Genomic DNA, 13,587 nt, shown 5'->3' with positions numbered 1-13,587 from the left:
ACAGCAAAGAATGGATTTTTTTTACACTGTGATTTTTTATTTAGAATTTAACCTACAGTTTATATAAGAGATTTATAAGACATGAACTTGGAAAACAGAACAAAATGCAGTTGAGGTGTAAGAGCACAGTATGTCATGTTTCAATAAATATAATTCAAAATTTTTAAATGATCAAATAGATGAGCCTTGCTTTTTACTAAACCCATGTAAAATATTTGTTTCTTACATGGGAGGTAGAGAAAAACTGTATTCCTTAATGCAATCACCACAATTTTTATCATAACATTGTACGTCACCAACAAATTTTTAAAGTATTAACTATTTGATCATAATGAGTGTTTGCAATAGTTGCAGAAAGATATTTCACTTACTGCCTTCACAGACTATCAAGTTCAGAAATAATTTAAAAGCTACTGTATTGGCATAACATCATCAAGATAAACAAATATTTCTAAATAGATGGATAAAAACATATATTTTATTGTCCTCAGCCCGTAGCTCCTAAAGGTATCTTAAATTTAGCCAATCCTTTTAGCTCTTGCATTTTAAATATGCTATGCTTCCTTTGTTTTTATTTATTTATTTATTTAATTTATTTTTTGAGACAGAGTCTCACTCTGTCACCCAGGCAGGAGTTCAGTGGCACAATCTCCACTCACTGCAACCTCTGCCTCCCAGGTTCAAGTGATTCTCCTGCCTCAGCCTCCCAGGTAGCTAGGATTACAGGCGCCCACCACCATGCCCAGCTAATTTTTTGTAGAGACAGGGTTTCACCATGTTGGCCAGGCTGGTCTTGAACTCCTGACCTCAGGTGATCCACCCCACCCGCCTCAGCCTCCCAAAGTGCTGGGATTACAGGCTTGAGTCACCATGTCCGGCACTTCCTTTATATTTAAGGAGGGCATCTATAGTTGAGAAAAAGTTTCCCAGATTTTTTTATTGTCACGAATAGAATGAAATGCAATGAATAGAACAGAATAAAAATGACTGTCTTCTTAACCCAGAAGCAATACAAAATATCCATGCACTTTTCTTCTAATAATGGAAATGCATACATATCCCTTGATAAGAAAACAAAAAAAGTCTTAAGCTCTAAACATTTAAATTATTCAGTTCCACAGCTTATAATACAGCAGTTATGTTCCTTGTTGATAGCTTCATAAAAACTACTAAGTAGTTTCAAGCACAAATGTATAGTAAAAGCACAATTTTATCTTAATTTTCTAAAATGCCCAGTCATGTAAAATAAAGAGATCAAAAACAGAGAAAAAAAATTTAATTACAATTTTTTCCTTCAAAAAAATCAAAACTTAATTCCAATAAATGAGAAGGAATGTTAGCTGACAAAAACAAAAACAAAACAACAACAACAACAAAAAACCCTGGCTGGGAGCAGTGGCTCATGCCTGTAATCCCAGCACTTTGGGAGTCCGAGTGGGAAGATTGCTTGAGATCAGGAGTTTGAGGCCAGCCTGGCCAACATGGCAAAACCCCGTCTCTACTAAAAATATAAATAGTTCCAGCTACTCGGGAGGCTGAGGCAGGAGAATCACTTGAATCCAGAAAGCAGAGGCTGCAGTAAGCCAAGATGGTGCCACTGCACTCTAGCCTAGGTGAGATAGCGAGAAAAAAAAGAAAAGACAAAGGGACATAATATTAACTTTGGGGCTGATGTTTAGTTTGTGGGGATAGTTTCTGTCTCCTGAACCCTGGAGAAAAATGCAACAAATCTAAAAAGCAGTAGAATAACCCAAAGGTGTGTTCATGAGTGTTTAACCATCAGCTCCCAGGAAAAAAGATCCTGATTTTCATAGTGGGGCCTAGATTTTCTTTTTTTTTTTTTTTGAGACGGAGTCTTGCTCTGTCACCCAGGCTGGAGTGCAGTGGCGCGATCTTGGCTCACTGCAAGCTCCGCCTCCCGGGTTCAAGCCATTCTCCTGCCTCAGCCTCTCCGAGTAGCTGGGACTACAGGCGCCCGCCACCACGCCCGGCTAATTTTTTGTATTTTTGGTAGAGACGGGGTTTCACCGTGGTCTCGATCTCCTGACCTCGTGATCCGCCCGCCTCGGCCTCCCAAAGTGCTGGGATTACAAGCGTGAGCCACCGCGCCCAGCCAATGGGGCCTAGATTTTCATGGCAGGATGGAATGAATGAATACTCCCACTATGGCCAGCGTAGAGCTACCAAAATGGGGCTTGGAAGAGGTGCTCACACTCAGCTCACTGGGCTACACCATTCCAGCAAACACTGCCCAGGCCACAGGGTACAGCTCCTGCCTGATCCAAACCCAAACTTCTTTTGAGCTCCTCCATGGTATTCAGTGGCCTTTTTTGAATTCCTTAAACTCTTCCAGCTGTTTCTTTTCTCAGGCTCTTCACCATATTCTGCCTTCTCTACTTAGAATACTGCCTACCTAGAATACTAACCTCCCCTAAGTCCTCCTCACCCTCTAGATCTCAGGTTTCTGATACACACACACACAAAGCGAGAAAGCAGATAGTGATATAAGATGTTGGGGGTTTTGGGGGGTGTTTTGTTTTGTTTTTGAGACAAGGTATCACTCTGTTGCCCAGGCTGGAGTGCAGTGGTACAATTATGGCACACTGCAACCTTAACCTCTGGGTCTCAAGCGATCCTCCCACTTCAGCCTCTCAAGTAGCTGGGATCACAGGTGCATGCCACCATGCCCAGCTAAGTTTTTGTTTGTTTTTGTAGAAACACGGCCTCATTATGATACCCAAGCTGGACTTGAATTCTTAGACTCAAGTGATCCTCCCACCTCAGCCTCCCAAGGTGTTGGGCTAACAGGTGTGAGCCACCAAGCCCCATCTAAAATGTATTTCTTAACCAGGTGCAGTGGCACACTTGTAGTCCCAGCTACTTGGGAGGCTGAGGCAGGAGAATTCCTTGAGCCCAGGAGTTCCAGCCTGCACAACATAAGCAAGACCTCGTCTCTATAAAAATAATTAAATAAAATAAAAGCATTTATTATAGTTCATGGCCAAAAACAAGCTTTTAAAGACCACTGCCCTAGACACTGCCAAGATATGCATTCTCCTCCAGACTTTGATTTTATAGATTTCAGATTGGCAATCCCCATCCACCTCTGTCATTACCACATTGTCTCACGTGTGCTAATTTCTTCTAGACCTGGAAGCCAGTGAACCTGCTTTCCAGATGACTGCATACCTCTGCTCTAAACCACGAAATGATGACTTCATAGTTTCACTCACAGAGGATTGTTTTTCCCCAGTTCTTACATGTTACATGCAATACCTTCAAGCCTCATACCAGCAACACAAATTATATTTCATTTATTTCCAGTGTTGCTATTGTAATGTGATCTGGAGTAATCATTCAGTAATCATTCAGACTTCGAATACTTTAACATCCCTCTGAAAAAAGAATGTACTTAGGACATGAATCCATCGGTCAGAAAAAAAAAAAGAAAGAAAAAGAAAAGAAAAATGAAAGAAATTTTTAAAAAGACTGTACCTCATATCTCAACCAAGTCATTGAAATACAATTGAAATTGCATTTTAAAGCGTCATTAAAGTCATTCTAATCACCTTACAAACATTGTCTTTAAATAACAGGGTTTATTTATATCGTTGGTATTTATTTCCATTGACATCATTTTCAAGAAAGCACTATGAAATTCTCCAAGGCCATGTACTTTTCAGATACCTATTTCTCTCCCTCTCTTATCTCTCCTTCTCTCTCCCTCTCTCTTTCTATTTTTGAAAAAGCTTTTTAAAATTTCTTTAATTAACAAATTGGTACCTGAATCAGAATAATGGATCTGTTTTTGTTTCCTCTTTAACTTTGTTACTTTATGCCCTGTAATTATTGAATACTGAATATTTTTTCTATATCTAATCATGCTTTATCTTCTCTTTAACAACTATAGAACAATTAGAGGATCTAAAATTAAATTTTTATCCCCCAAACTTTCAAAGTTCACAGCATATGTAATTTTCCGAATGCCATCTGTTAGGGCTTTATTAAGCAAGTTGTTAATGTTATGTAGCAAACATTTAGCAGAAATGTCACTAACATTTTAAATTGTGCTCTAAAATATGTGTAGGCATTATAAACTAGTGATGACTTCTCTCTCATTACTGTCCTCACTTATTTGTAATACTGCAATCAGAGTCGTAATGTGTCTCTTTTACTTTCAGTTCCTGCCATTTATTTCTGGTATGATCATCTTGATTTACTATTATTAGTATGATTGGGTCATTTTCATTACCTGTTACTACCACAGTTCCAGGGATCTACTATCCACTCTATAAAATGTTAATTTCTTTCTTTTGGCATTTTCTAAAAATATATATAGTATATTTACATATATATTCAGATGCTTATACATAAAGATATATTCAAAAGGCTCAGCCAGGTGCAGTGGCTCACACCTGTAATCCCAGCACTTTGGGAAACCAAGGCAGGTGGATCACCTGAGGTCAGGAGTTCAAGACCAACCTGGCCAACACAGTGAAACCTCATCTCTACTAAAAATACAAAAATTAGTTGAGCATGGTGGCATGTGCCTACGGTCCCAGCTACTCGGAAGGCTGAGGCAGGAGAATTGCTTGAACCTGGGATGCAGAGGTTGTAGTGAGCCAAAATCATACCACTGCACTCCAGCCTGCGAGACAAAGCAAGACTCCATCACAAAAAAAAGGGGGGAGGGGGAAGGATTGGCGCTTTCATTAATACCAGGAGTTAGAGCAAAGAACAAATCTATGATGCTAAGGACCTCGAACAAATAATGAAAACATTTATCTAATTCCTATTACCTTTGGTGACTAAAAGAAAGATAAAATGCTGTGTCCATTAAATCAAACTCTAGGAGAGCAAATAACATGTCTGTAATATTGACTGCTGGTATCCTCAGAGCTTAGAACAACAAACACACACTACAAGACAGCTGAATCAATGAATCAGTGGGCAAGCAGGAACTGCAGCCAGGTCTTTACTTGTGTGGCACTGATGTCCACAGCTTTGAATTTGTGTTAATCATAGAATTAATTGGTGTGTCCATCCAGTTAGCCAAAATTAATTATATGGCCAAATACACCAGAAAATGTTTGTCCATGTAGGATCTTTTCTTTATTTTTATGTTTTTAAATAGAGACAGGGTCTCACTCCGTCACCCAGGCTGGAGTGCAGTAGTGCAGTCATGGCTCACTGCAGCCTTGAACTCCTGGGCTCAAGCAACCCTCCTGCCGTAGCCTCCCAAGTAGCTAGGACTACAGGCCTATGCCACCACTCCCAGCTGATTTTTTTATTTTTTGTAGAGACAGGTCTCACTATTTGCCCAGGCTGGTCTCAAATTCCTGCCTTCATGGGATCCTCCTGCCTCGGCCTCCCAAAGGGCTAGGATTACAGGCATGAGCCACTCCACCCAGTCCATGTGGAACCTTTTATCTTTTTTACTTTTTTCATTTTCATTTTTTTTTTAATAGAAACAGAGTCTCCCTATGTTGCCCAGGCTGGTCTTGAACTCCTGGGCTCAAGGCATCCTCCTGCCTTGGCCTCCTAAAGTGCCAGGATTATAGAACTGAGCCACCACACCTGGCTCCATGTGGGGTCTTTAGTCACAGATTCTTTATGGGCCTGTTCTTTCAAAAAAAAGTATAATAAAATTTAGCATGTGAGTGTTCTAGCAAACAGTCATATAGATATGTGAATTGAGCTGAACATTTTTTTTTATTTTTTTTTTTTTTTTTGAGATGGAGTCCCACTCTCTTACTAGGCTGGAGTGCAGTGTCGTGATCTCAGCTCACTGCAACCTCTGACTCCCTGGTTCAAGTAATCCTCCTGCCTCAGCCTCCCCAGTAGCTGGGACTACAGGCACGTGCCACCACACCCAGCTAATTTTTGTATTTTTAGTAGAGATGGAGTTTCACCATGTTGCCCAGGCTGGTCTCGATCTCCTGACCTCGTGATCCGCCTGCCTCAGCTTTCCAAAATGCTGGGATGACAGGTGTGAGCCACAGCACCCAGCCAAAAAAATTGATTCTTATTTGTTTTGGTTTTATACGATCGGGGTAAATGGCCTTAGGCAGAAATATACAGAATTATAGAATGTTGGTATGATTTTTTTGTCATCTAAATAATCTTAAATTTGTTGGGGTTTTTTGTTGTTGTCGTTGTTGTTGTTGGTTGTTTGTTTTTTGAGATGGAGTCTCGCTCTGTCACCCAGGCTGGAGTGCAGTGGCGTGATCTTGGCTCACTGCAATCTCTGCCTCCCGGGTTCAAGAGATTCTCCTGCCTCAGCCTCCTGAGTAGCTGGGATTACAGGCGCATGCCACCAGGCCTGGCCAATTTTTGTATTTTTAGTAGAGATGGGGTTTCACCATGTTGGCCAGGCTCATCTCTAGCTCCTGACCTCAAGTGATCTGCCCGCCTCGGTCTCCCAAAGTGCTGAGATTACAGGCATCAGCCATCATGCCCAGCCCTAGATTTGTTTTTTAAATACCTCGATTGTATAATGTATTCAATATGTAGATATATAATTTCTTAAATTAATATTCTGAGGCTTAGTGTTCAGCCTCTCCCCCTATACCTCCACATCACTCTATAGTCCATTTCTCTCTTTATTTTCTTTAGAGCAGTATCTGTAATTATCTTCTTTCTTTTTTATTTGCTTATTGCCTATCCTATCTAAATAGAATATAATACATTCCATGAAAGCCAACAGTCTTATCTCTGTTGCTGCTGTATCCCCAGCACACAGAACAATTGACTCCCCTGTCAAATTTTGTTCAATGGTAGGAAGAAAGAAAGAAAAGAAGGGAAGTGACATTTACTTTTGATTTTTTTGTATTGAATTTTTGTTGGAACCAAATTTTAAAAACTAATTAGATAATCCTTTGTCCTCCCACATTACCCAGAAAAGCAAGGAAGGTCATTTTCTATCTCCTTATTGCTAGACACTGAAACAGCTCAGTATCTTAACATATTTTTTCTCTGATCTCAGAAAACGGCAAGTTTCTTCCTTCCAAGGTTAGCCCCTTTGTGCTTGTTGTACTCTTTATACTGAGATGCACGGGAAGCAATGAGATGATCCCTGAAGAGTGTGGATTGAGAAATGCAGGAGGCCCAAGACAAAATCCCAACAGATACCAACAGCTGAAGAAAGAACAAAAGAGAAAACACAGAAAGGAGACCCTCCTTCACTCTCATTTCCCCATTACAACCTGGTTCCTTCCTCAACTACTGAAGTAAAACTATTCTCCCAAAGCGCGCTGGCTCCACCCACTACTACTGAGTTCCTAAGCCTTTGTCTCTCTCTTCTTCCAGTGTAAATGCTCTTTTCCCTCAGCCCTTCCCACAAAGTCATTCTTCAGTGTTCAGCTGAGTCCCATGTTTTGTCTTGTTTTTCTCTACTCTTCTTTGAGATAGAAAGTATTAGAGGGAAAGCCAGGCACGGTGCCTCATGCCTGTAATCCCATTGTTTTGGGAGGCCTAGGTCGGAGGATCTCTTGAGGCCAGGAGTTTGAGGCCAGCCTGGGCAATGTAGCAAGACTCCATCTCTACAAAAAATTTTAAAGATTAGCCAGATGTGGTGGTGTGTGCATGTAGTCTCAGACACTTGGGAGGCTGACGGGAGAGGATTGCTTGAGCTGGGTGGTAGAGGATGCAGTGAGCTATGATCCTGTGACTACACTCCAGCCTGGGCAACAGAGGGAAACCTTGTCTCTAAAAAGGAAAAGAAAAGAGAAAAGAAGAGGAGAAGGGAAGGGAAGGGGAAAGGGAAGGAGAAGGGGGAAAGAGAAAAGAAAGAAAGGAAAAGGTGCAGCAAGCCAGTGTGGCACATGTATACATATGCAACAAACCTGCACGTTCTGCACATGGATCCAAGAACTTAAGTAAAGTTTTTATTTTACTTAAAGTAAAATTTTTAAAAAAATAGAAAGAAAGGAAAAAAATATTACAGGGAAATAAATGTGTCCTCTCTCCCCTGCCCCCAAACTCTACCTGTTTTCCATAAGGGTGGATTTTTCCACATATTCCTGCCTCTTTCTGTCTCCTGACTGTCTGATTGCTACATTTCCTTTGAGGGACTGACTTATGTAGTTCTTCTTTTTCCTGTCTGTTTTTTCTCTACAAAAGAACCAGCCACCAGCCTAGTCTATTCCTGGGACAGGTCTTTACTCCTCATGTTGCAGGTCTTCATCGTCCCATGTGACTGGTGGGTAAGTCGAAGACACGGTGGGGGTGGGAATGGGGATGCTTCAAGCCCATTTGGCCTTCACAATAAATTATGACTTCCAACATTTTAAATTTAAAAGTAATATTTTAAATCTCTCTTTTGTCCTCCACTGCCTGAAAAGAGAGGTGCTATTTATTGAACTCTTGACATCTCTACAACAGTAAACATAATTTGAAAAAAATGAAATCTGTATACGGGGTCTCTGTCCCCCAGGCTGGAGTACAGTGGTGTGATCACAGCTCACTGTGGCCTCCAGCTCCTCAGCTCAAGCCATTCTCCTGCTTCAGCCTCCCAAGTAGCTGGGACTACAGGCATGAGCCACCATGCCTGGCTAATTTTTTTTTTTTTTTGCAGGGCTGGGGTCTCACTGTGTTGCCTAGCCTGGTCTTGAATTCCTAGGCTTAAGCAATCTTCCTGCCTCAGCCTCCCAAAGTGCTGGGATTATAAACATGAGCCCCCTCGCCTGTCCTCATATCTTGATTTCTTGTAATATGTTCTTTTCACCCTTCCTCTTCTCAAGATACCTGTCTAGTCTCTGTTCAAACATACTGTTCCTCCCGAGTCAGTAAAGACTAATTTATTTAACCAAAAAGTCTCCGTCAGTTTGGAAAAACAGATATCAATGAATTCTAATTGTTGTACAACTGTATTTTTTAATTTTCTTTTTTCTTTTCTTTTCTTTCTTTCTTTCTTTTTTTTTTTTTTTTTTTTTTTTTTTTGAGACGGAGTCTCACTCTGTTTCCCAGGCTGGAGTGCACTGGCATGATCTCGGCTCACTGCAGCCTCGGCCTCCTGGGTTCAAGTGATACTCCTGCCTCAGCCTCCCAAGGAGCTGAGACCACAAGCACGAACCACCACACCCAGCTAATTTTTTTGGTATCTTTTTTAGTAGAGACAGCATCTCGCCATGTTGCCCAAGCTTAACTGTATTTTTTTTTTTTTTTAAGATTTAAGTGATGAAAGTATTTTTCTGAATGGATGAGAGATTAATCCATCAATTACTGTCATGCATTTTCTTTTCTTTTTTCTTTTGAGACGCAGTTTTGCTCTTGTTGCCCAGGCTGGAGTGCAATGGCGCAATCTTGGCTCTCCACAACCTCTGCCTCCCGGGTTCAAGTGATTCTCCTGCTTCAGCTTCCCGAGTAGCTGGGATTACAGGCATCTGCCACCACACCCAGCTAATTTTTTGTATTTTTAGTAGAGATGGGGTTTCACCATATTGGCCAGGCTGGTCTTGAACTCCTGACCTCAGGTGATTCACCCACCTCGGCCTCCCAAAGTGCTGGGATTACAGGCGTGACCCACCGTGCGCGGCTGTCATGCATTTTCATGAATGATTTGCAAATCTTCGTCTGTAGCCTTTACAATCCCTGAAGCCTCTTCTACCTCAGTTCCTGTGTTACGCATTGTTTACGGAATATTTCCTCTTAACTTTTTTTCATTGCTCTACTGCCCTACATATTTTTTAAATGTTTTTTAACATTTTTATTTTTATTTTTATTTTTTTGAGACGGAGTCTCACTCTGTCACCCAGGCTGGAGTGCAGTGGCACGATGTTGGCTCACTGCAACCTCCGCCTCCCGGCTTGAAGCTATTCTCCTGCCTTAACCTCCCGAGTAGCTGGGATTACAGGCACCCACCACCACACCCAGATGATTTTTGTATTTTCAGTAGAAACAGGGTTTCACCATGTTAGCCAGGCTAGTCTTGAACTCCCGATCTCAGGTGATCTGCCCACTTCGGCCCTCCAAAGTGCTGAGATTACAGGTGTGAGCCACCGTGCCCAGCCAACTTTTTTTTTTAATAGTGATGGGAGTCACTATTCTTCCCAGGGTGGACTTGAACTCCTGGGATCAAGAGATCCTCCTGCATCAGCCTCCTAGTATCTGGGACTGTAGGCGGGGCCCTCTAAAAACTTTTTTCTATTTTTGAGACAGGGAATTACTCTGTTGCCGAGGCTGGAGTACAGTGGCGTGATCATGGCTCACTGCAGCCTCAACTTCCTGGGCTCAAGTGATCCTCTCACCTCAGACTCCCAAGAAGCTGGGACCACAGGCATGTGCCACCACATCTGGCTAATTTTTTCTTTTCTTCTTTTTTTTTTTTTATTAAAAACAAGGTCTCACCATGTTGCCCAGCCTGGTCTAAGTCCTGGGCTCAAACAGTCCTCCCACCTCAGTCTCCCGAGTAGCTGGAACCACAAGTACATGCCACCATGCCAGCTAATTTTTTAAGTTTTTTGTAGAGATGAGGTCTTACTACGTTGCCCAGGCTGATAAACTCCTCGGCTCAAGCGATCCTCCCACCTTGGCCTCCCAAGAGCCACCGAGCCCAGCCTAGAAACTTCTAATTTTAACTTAATATCAGAGTTACAAAAAAGTTAAAAGAATCATACAAATAATTACCATTTTCTCTTTACTGAGATTCTCCAAATGTTTGCATTTTATCACTTTATCCTTTTCCTTGTCTCTTTTGTTTATTCCCCTGAGCCTTTTAAGAGTACTTTGCAGATACGATTTTGCTTTACTGATAATGTTTCATGAACATTTCCTAAGAATAAGAACATTCTTTTACATAAGCATAGTACAATGATCAAAATCAGGAAATTAACATTGATACAATACTATTATCTAATCTAAAGATGTTATTGAGATTTCCCCAGTTGCCCTAATAATGCCCTCTGTTGAGAAGTCAATCTCAGATTACTCATTGCATTCAGCGGTCATGTCTCTTACACCTTCTTTAATCTAGAATAGTTCTTCAATCTGTCTTTTATAACACTGATATTTTTGGAGTACATGTCAGTTATTTTGTGGACTATCCATCAGCTAAATACTTCTTTGATCCTATATCCATTGGCATTAATGTGTCTCTGGAAGCTATGGTGATTAAAAGTAATCCCTTTTCTGTGTCTTCATATTTCCGGTTTTATATTCCAGCACCACCTCTTACTACATGTGTGACCACTTAACCTCTCTAAGCCATAGTTACTCATCTTTAAAATTCAAAGAATTAGGCTGGACTTTGCGGGTCATGCCTGTAATTCTAACACCTTGCAGGGCTGAGACAGGAGGATCCCTTGAGCCCAGGATTTGAAGACCAGCCTGAGCAACATAGTAAGACCCTGTCTCTATTAAAAAATTAAAATTAGCCAGGTGTGGTGGCATACTCCTATAATCCCAGCTACACGGAAGGCTGAGGTCAGAGGATGGCTTGAGCCTAGGAGTTGGAGGCTGTAATGAGCTGTGATCAGGTCACTGCACTCCAGGCAGGGTGCCAGAACCCATTCTGTCTTGGGGGGAGGGGAGGAAAATTGTAATAATTGTACCTGCCTAATAGGTTATAGAGAGCATTAAAGGCAGTGACATGTGAAAGAAGTTATCCAGCCGGGCTTGGTGGCTCACACCTGTAATCCCAGTACTTTGGGAGGCCGAGCCGGGTGGATCACGAGATCAGGAGATCAAGACCATCCTGGCTAAACCTGTCTCTACTAAAAAATACAAAAAATTAGCCGGGCTTGGTGGCGCACGCCTGTAGTCCCAGCTACTCGGGAGGCTGAGGCAGGAGAGTCACTTGAGCCGGGAGGTGGAGGTTGCAGTGAGCCGAGATCTCGCCATTGCACTCCAGCCTGGGTGGCAGAGAAGACTCTTGTCTCAAAATAAATAAATAAATAAAAATTAATAAAAAACAAGGCCAGGTGCGTGGTAGCTCACACCTGTAATCCTAGCACTGTGAGAGGCCTAGTAGATGCGTTCTAGTTTGCCCCATGTATCTCTAAAAATGGGGTTCTATAGCTGCACCTGGTGGCATGCACCTGTAGTCCCAGCTACTTGGGAGGCTGAGATAGAACGTAGAGGCTGCAGTGAGCCGAGATCGCTCCGCTGCACTCCAGCCTGAGCAAAAAGAGTGAAACTCCGTCTCAAAAAAAAAAAAAAAAAAAAAAAAAAAATTGTCAAGAGAGAACCCAACAGGAAGCCTTGTGACAAATGTGAAACATTTCTTTATAAGTTGAAATCAATCACTCTCTGGGTCAGTTATTTCAAATAGCTATAAATAAATTGTCAGGAACATCCAGCTAGATTTTAAAAGGTGATTCTCGGAGCCCTCGCTCCCACCACGCCACCATAATAAAATAAATAAATAAATAAACAACAACAAAAAAGAAAAAGAAAGAAATTGTACGGGCTTGTGAGCTAATTCACCTTTCACCATCTTACTCCACAGAATAACTAAAGATGAAACCCCCTTCCCTTTGCAATCTCCATCCCTCCCCCATCCGTGGAGGGGGTGGGAGGAGAAAAAGAATAACCAAAGATTTTTTTCTCATGCCTCTGGCATCCCCCCAGGCTACCAATTTAATAGCACTGTTTCTTTTTAAGTGCTTGTCTTAGTTTAGCCCAAATCACTTGTATTGAAATAACATTGGTCTCAAGTGGTTATTACTTTTCTTCTTACAAATCACTTGTTTAATAATCTATTCTAGTATCTTCATAGAAGTGGATTCAAGCAATAGTGAGAAGCTTCCAAAATCCTGGTCTCTTTCTAACAACGTCACTGAGTTGCTATGTGACCTAGGGAAGGTCACTCTTTTAACCTAGACGTTTCCTTTAAAACAATAAGAAAATTTGATCTACCACTTATTAAGCTCACTGTGCCAACTACCTTTATTTGATTTTTGCCACAATCTATACAGTAAATATTCTCCCTGTTTTACAGATGAGAATACTGAGGCTTAGATACATTTAAAACCTTACCTAAAGTCACTCATTATAAGTGGTGGAGCTGCTGGATATATAGACTGACAGTGGCAAATTTTTACAAACTCCTTATGCTGCGATTGACTTTAGGACACTCTACGGCCATTAACTGTAATCTTATACCAAATAGTACAGCCTAAAAAAATAGACTTGCTTTTTTAGAATTTAAAAAAAAATAGATTTGCTTGAGGATCTAAGTGCTCCCTACCCAACTAAAAGACAGCAATTCCCAAAGTGTTTTTGAAGGAACACTAGTTCCGCCAATAGCCTCAGGATAAAACAGCTGTACTGTCAAATGTTTGACATACGTTTCATACTACTGTGATTCTTTTGGAGATTTAAAGGGCTCTGCAAAGCGCTTTAGAAAAGAAACTTGTTTAATATTCTTGAGTCACAGAGCTTGAGTTTCCTGAAGCACGTTTAACATAAGCTGTTACAAGGTGGTAAAATTTTTTGCTTTTTTTTTCTTTTTACTCATTAGTTCTTCAAGAATGTTTATCCAGAGAAACAATGAGATTTAAAAATGTGTATTCTTAGCTGGGCTCAGTGGCTCACGCTTGTAATCCCAGCACTTTGGGAGGCCGAGGCGGGTGGATCATGAGGTCAGGA

General features: G+C 41.3%; 1 protein-coding gene across 1 annotated transcript in view; it reads left to right on the top strand.

The window, feature by feature from the left end:
- Nucleotides 1-13,587, top strand: part of KLF5 (KLF transcription factor 5) — a 61,820-nt gene that overhangs the window by 3,481 nt on the left and 44,752 nt on the right. The gene's annotated exons all lie outside the window — the stretch shown is intronic.

This window comes from Symphalangus syndactylus, chromosome 15 (genome assembly GCF_028878055.3).
Source record: "Symphalangus syndactylus isolate Jambi chromosome 15, NHGRI_mSymSyn1-v2.1_pri, whole genome shotgun sequence".
Lineage (NCBI taxonomy): Eukaryota > Metazoa > Chordata > Mammalia > Primates > Hylobatidae > Symphalangus > Symphalangus syndactylus.
This window is presented reverse-complemented; position numbering and strand designations above follow the sequence as displayed.